The sequence below is a fragment of the Sorex araneus genome, chromosome 1 (genome assembly GCF_027595985.1).
Source record: "Sorex araneus isolate mSorAra2 chromosome 1, mSorAra2.pri, whole genome shotgun sequence".
Taxonomy (NCBI): Eukaryota; Metazoa; Chordata; class Mammalia; order Eulipotyphla; family Soricidae; genus Sorex; species Sorex araneus.
Window position 1 is genome coordinate 411539640 of NC_073302.1, and position 7049 is coordinate 411546688.

Consider the following 7049-nt stretch of genomic DNA (forward strand, 5'->3'; position numbering starts at 1 on the left):
ACAAATGCAGATTTGAATGTGAGCAGCCCAGCAACAGATCTGAAGTCCTTTTTGTTCTCTCTGCTTCTGGAGTGAAGAGGGCCGATTAGGAACCAAGATGGTGTGATTTCCTGGCCATCTGCAATATGCAAAAAAAAAAAAAAAAATCTTAATTTATTCTGATACTTCAAAATCTGCTTTCTTCATTTCTTCATTTGGGGAAAGACAGCGTGTTTCATGGCAGTTCCAGACACAGGCTCCTCCGCGTGCCTGGAAATCTGAGTGTAAACCTCTCATCAAAGAGGGTGTCTTTCTTGTCGCGCAATAGGGGAGCTGGCTTTAGAAGCACTCCCTCTTCCTTTGGCTCCAGATAAGTATCATTTATTCACCTATTCACGTTAGAATCACTGTTCTGATGAACGTATTTTCTTCCTCTTGAATATATTAAAGAGCTAAAAAGAAAGCTAAGCCAAGTGCTTGAGTGGTACTCGGAGAGTTGTTGCCAGAACGCTGTTATCTGTGCTGATAACCTTGGCTGCTTCCAAGCAGCTGAGTGGAACGCCTCCTCCCTAGGAAGCCGCCCTCCCCACTTTGAGCTCGACAACGCACAGTGGGTTTTTCATGCTTGCAAAGTGTTTTTGGTATCTGGAACCAACCACTGCAGGGCTGTATTTAGTCTCAAGTCATCCTTAGGATGACTCATTTATCTAGTGCTCTTACCGTCAAATTAGCTTTAGGTACTTGTAGCAAATCATCTTCTACTCTAAACCATTGATTACTAAAAGACATCAGAGTTCTTTTATGTCTCATTTTTTTATGAAACAGTGTCATTGTTACTGGTTTTATTTTTAAGGAAGAATTTAAACCTAATTCATTAGGTAATACATTTAAAATATTTTCTACAGGGACCACAGCAAGTATTTCTGAAAACCCAAGGCCACTCCTGTGATGCTATGCTTTTCTTTTTCTAAAAACAACAACAACAACAAAACAAGTATGCTTACATTGTACTTTCAATTAGTGAAAAATCAGCACTCATTGTTTTTTTATAAGTATGGTTCTAATTATGGTACCGGCAATAATATCTGACACAATTGTTATAAAGCAATAAGAATAGCAAGTTTCCATGCAAGGCAAGTTCCCAGAAAGAAAAGAGTTTTGGGGGTGAAACAATAATACAGTGACCAGGGCATTTGCCTTGCATGCAGTTGACCTGGGTTCATCCCTGGCACCCTAGAAGGTCTTCTGAACCCAGTGGGAGTGATACCTGAGCATAGAGCCAGGAGTAAGCCCTGAGCAGATCCAGGTGTGACTCAACTCCCCACCCTCCAAAACAAAATACTTTTAGCCAAAATTGCTTTGGGAAAGCATTTGGGTCTCACCACCATTTGAATAAGAATTCCCACTTGAAGAAAGTCTGATTGTTGGATGGGAAACCCTGATTGTTATCAGGATGGTAGCGACTGAACATGGATTAGCAGCATTCAAGGCAAGTACCTTACCCACTGTACTGTGTCTCTGGTTTCTTGCCCCCATACTTTAAAAATAGAATCTCTAAGAACGTTAATTGATTTATGTTACACATAATGAATGCTATAGTTCCCTATACCCCTTTTAACTTGTTTTTAAAAACAGTGCAATTACAGGAACTATTTGGAATGATTGTGTAAGTCAGTGTTAAAGGACTAGTACAAAATCCAGCATTAAGTCTTGTAGAGTTTTGATAAGATAAATAAGGGTGAGGACTTGGAATAAAGGACCAGAGATTGGAGGGGTGACTCTGTGGTAGCATGCATGCATCACACATATGACATCCTGGATTTGATCTTAGACACACAGAAATTAAAGAACCACCCTGAACCAAGCAATCAAACAAAAAAAAATCTTTTTGAGTTGGAGTGACAGTACTCTGGGTAGGGCACTTGCCTTACATGCGGAAGATGCGTGTTCAAACTTTGAGAACCACATATGATCCCCTGAGCCCAACCAGGAATGAGCCCTAAGCACAGAGCCAGTAGTTAGCCCTGAGCACCACCAGGTGTGGCCCCCAAAACCCAAAACATGAAAGCTTGTAACTATCTTACGGTGATTCAATAAAATAAAAAAATTAAAAAATTAAAAATAACCCAAACCAAACAAACCAACAGAAAATAAAAACCAATTGTCCTATTGCTACTATTATGTTAAAATAGTATTCTAATTATTGTTAGATCTTGTATTTGCAGTTCTAATTTATTGTTAAATCATTGTGAAAAATTTCACCACCAAGGAAATTACAGAGAAATGTTATGTCATTGTGAAAAATTTCATATATATATATATATATATATAGTTATGAGCTAACAATAAAACATGAAGACTACATTAAGTTATAAGACAGCACGTAGTAGCCTCAAGTAATCTAAGGTACTATATGTTACTGTTTTTGGCATATCAAATGCACCACGGGTATTTTGCCAGGCTCTGCCATGCAGGTGAGATACTCTCGGTAGCTTGTCGGGCTCTCTGAGAAGGGTGTAGGAATCAAACCCCAGTCAGCCTCGTACAAGGCAAACGCCCTACCTGCTGTGCTCTCGAAGACTAATATCCAAGGTGAGGGTAAACAGGGGCCAGGAGGATAGGTCAATGGTTGGAAGTTTGCCACAAGAGTGTATGGGGCCATAATGCCCCAAAGCAGAGAGAGAGAGAGAGAGAGAGAGAGAGAGAGAGAGAGAGTATGGGGAATATTGTCTTTCATGGAGGCAGGGAGAGGGTTGGAAAGGGGGGGGGGCTTACCAGGGATATTGGTGGTGGGGAATGTGCACTGGTGGAGGGATGGGTGTTTTTTTTAAATTTTTTAACTTTTTTTATTGAGTCACCATGTGGAAAGTTACAAAGTTTTCAGGTTTAAATCTCAGTTATACAATGCTCGAATACCCATCCCTTCACCAGTGCTCATATTCCACCACCAAGAATCTGCGTATAGCTCCACCCCGCCCCCCCACACCCCTACCCCCCCCACGCCCCTAGCCTGGAGGGATGGGTGTTTGATCATTGTGTGATTGTAACCCAAACATGAAAGCTTATAACTATCTCACGGTGATTCAATAAAATTTTTAAAAAAAAAAGAGTGTGTGTGGGGTGAAGGGCACAGGTAAAGGGATACACCTGATAAACTTTCATTATCTGTATTGTTAACCATACGGCCCAAAAGGAGAGAGAGAGAGAGAGAGAGAGAGAGAGAGAGAGAGAGAGAGAGAGAGAGAGAGAGAGAGAGAGAAGGAGAGTGACAAATAGTGGGATGTGGGGATCAGGAGGGAAACTGGGACCATTGGTGGTGGGAAAAGTACACTGACGGAGGGACGAGTGTTGGAACATTACATGACTGAAATCTAATCATGAACAACTTTGTGTATATATATACATATATATACATATATATATCAAAGTTGTGTGCATCACTGTGATTCAATATTTTAAAAATGGAAAAAAGTAAAATAAAATGAAATGTGCCTATCAAGGTGGCAACCTTGGAGTGGGTGATGGGGTGAGGGTGGTTTGGAAAGAAACCTGGAAACCCTGGTGGAGGGAAGAAGACACTGGTGGTGGGATTGGTGTTGAAACATAGTATGTCTAAAACCCAACTATGAATAACTTTGAAAATTATGGTGCTTTAATAAAATTAAATCTTTAATTAGAAAAGGGAAGCTTATAGAAAAAGGGAAAGTTCTCTTATTGACGAAGATGCTCATTGCTCTATTATATATTTTAACAAAATATTGGAAGAAAAGCTAGCAATAAAGTCATTTTAGATAATTGGGGTAGATGTACTTGGCTGAAGATTGTGCAACTAATCTAAATGATAATGACCAATACATACTGACACAGACATATATTATAGGATCTTAAATTATAAGTGAGTACAGCAATGCAAACTATTATTAAAGCCAAGTGCATAATGTAAAGCAGATTGAAAGGGAGAATATAAAATGGTTTGTCACATTTAAGGATAGTGCAGTTCCATATTTTTCAAATATTATACAATATTGCTGTAATACTTAACTAATAAAATGTAAATTCATATTATATATGTTTTCCCCTATTTCTAGAGTAATTGTAGTGCTGACTATGAAAATGAAGCCTGCGTATGACAATATTTTCAAGAATGATTTATTCTCATGTAGTATATGGTATGATGCATCATTTCTCTCTGAATTAGGCTGATACTAAGCTTTGAGCTAATAAATCCATTTTATCTGTGAAATAATGCCTCTACTAGAGATCATAATCTCTGCATGTAAGCAGTAGTTAATAAAATGCCATTATTTCAAAATGTCAAGTGCCTTATATATTAAGATGCTTTTATATATTCATAACTCATAAGCAATCAATTTGATTAAAACACTGGGATCTTAAAATACATTTGGACAGCATCTGCAAATGCCAGAGACTCTTAAATCTTGAGGATCTGATGCCAAACGACTATGATGAGGGAGAAAATGCTTGCTTTCTTTCTTTTTAACCACTTAGGAAAACTATACAGTGTGTGCCAGGAGAGCTACTTAAATCCAAGGTTTTTATACCCTGAATGATGAATAACAATCACCTTCTTTCTATCCTCTAGCTCTTAGATTTCCTAAAACTTACCTTGGAATGAAACGCACTTTGTGGGCTAAGCAGAGAATAGTGCACTAAGTTGATCTTAAATATTAATGCAGCCTTTCCTTTCATGCGTCTGCCTCCAGACACTCATGCATACAATAGTTCTCAGCTGCTCACATATATTTCCCTCACTAGACAGTTAGTCACTTCGGACAGAAACCAGGTCCCGTTCATCACTGTATAACAAGCAGCTAATAGAGGTAAGAACTTGTAATGCATTAGTTAGGCGAGGAAATGAGCGAACAATTCCTATTAGGAAAAGGACTGAAAGGTAAAGGTAATATCCTCTAACGGGAGGACTCTAGTTGGTAGAGGTGGGAAACTTTGGGAACGGACAAACTGGAAGATGGAGTGTCTACAGATCCAGGCCAGAACTGAGCCAGAAGGGAAGCTCTGATGGACTTTATAAGGCTAGGGAGGAGGTAGCCAAACTGGGTCCCTGGAGTCAGGAGCCAGAATCCAAACCCTAGGACAGAGTCAAGCATAACATCGATTGCTGAGACATTGTTTCTCATTTGTTCTAACAGCGGGATTTAACTGTTGTTTCTTTTCCGGTGGCATTTACTTCATACAAACCCCTCCACCCCAGGCCCTATAGAGGAGCAGATACTACAGCTCTTGGTCTGAAGAGCATTTTGTTTCCAGGATCCCAGGAGAGAGACCCTTTGATCTGGGGTTTCATTAATCCTTGCCTTCTGCTGGGAGGTTCCCTCCCCTGGGGGCCAGATGTGTTCTGGATTTTGTTAGGAGTTACCGCTAGGCGCAACGGCTGGTGTCAACTGACATAAGTCAAGAGACAGATTTGCCTGGACGCTGGGAAAGTTGGCCAGGCCTCTTTTCTTCCCGGCTTTTAGGATCTCCCTCTCTAGGAGCTATAAGGGTGACTTTGTAGCAAGGTGCTGATGGTTGCAGATGTTTATCAGTTGTGGACGGCGAAAAGGTTTCTACTGTCATACTATATCTGCTTTTTCTCTTGCTCACAACACGTTAATTTTGTTTCTTGAGTGCCCAGAGAGACATAGATTTTTCAACATCATTAGTTTCTGCTTCTTTTCTGCTTAATGTAGTCTTTCCTCAGCATATGTCTCTTATCTCACGTTTTTCTAGACATGCCTTCAATGCTGCTTGGAAATTATCTTTAGCCGAAGTTCTGCTTCTCGTGTAACTGCCAGAAGTGATTTTGCTTACTTCTTTGCAAGTACATAACAAGCATCTCCCTTTTTCATTTTCCAGCAGTTCCTCACTGCCTTTTGAATCTTCTAGTAGAGTCTTTAAAGTTTAGGTTTCCTCTATAGCCCATTTGAGGCAATTTAGGCCTCCTCTACCCTAGAATACTTAAAATTTCTCTGGACTCTGCCTACAGCCTTGTTTTAAAATGACTCCTACATTTTTAGGAACTTGTTACAGCAGCATTTTGATTTCAGATGCTGAAGTCTGTAATTGTCATTGTTGCATGTCAAGTTACTGGAAACTTAGTGACAATTTGCAGGAATCATGGGCTCCAGGGCAACAGGTACAAGTGACAGCAGCACTAAGATTTAAGTTAGTCTATGTAGCGTCCTGGTGTTTCCAGGGCACAAAACAGCATGGTGTCACAGTTGGCACAAGTGTGTTTTGTATCTCCAAATCCCTGGGAGGGGGCACTTTCAGAAATTTCATAAAATACATTTTATGCTTCATATAGTGTGGATAGTGTTCAGAGTTCTCACATGGAATTCATGTGAAGAAACCAAACTATCCATATGGTATTTGTATTACAGACTCAGGTGAAAAACCTCAGTTTTTCTTAATATTAAGAGAAGCTATCACCACGCCCATAACTGAGGAAAACAAGCAATTTGATGAGAATAAAAAATCATAAGAAAATATGCGTAATTTTCAGAAATTTATTTTGTCACCATGAATTTTCTTTTTTTCTTTTTGCTTTTTGGGTCACACCCGGTGATGCACAGGGGTCACTCCTGGCTCTGCACTCAGGAATTACCCCTGGTGGTGCTCAGGAGACCATATGGGATGCTGGGAATCGAACCTGGGTCAGCTGCATGCAAGGCAAACGCCCTACCTGCTACGCTATCACTCCTGCCCCAACACCATGAATTTTCAATTAATGATGCACTCTTAATTTTCTAGTTTAACTCTTTTAAGAAATGTGACGTGAAAGACACTAAATTAATAACTATAAGGTTTTATTGGGGGTGACTGATAGTTTTGTGTTGGTTTGATTTTTGCATAACTAGAGCTTTAACCTGGTCAAAATTAGATTACAAAACACAGGAAGATCTTGTGTATATCAACTGATGTATCAGTATATTCCTTAAACTTTGTTAGTTTCCATTTTGTTAACGTTTATGGTTTTGATGTACACAGTCACAGCACTTCACCATTGCTAACGTGCCCAAGACCCTCTCCCTCTACCTCCATTCTTAAAT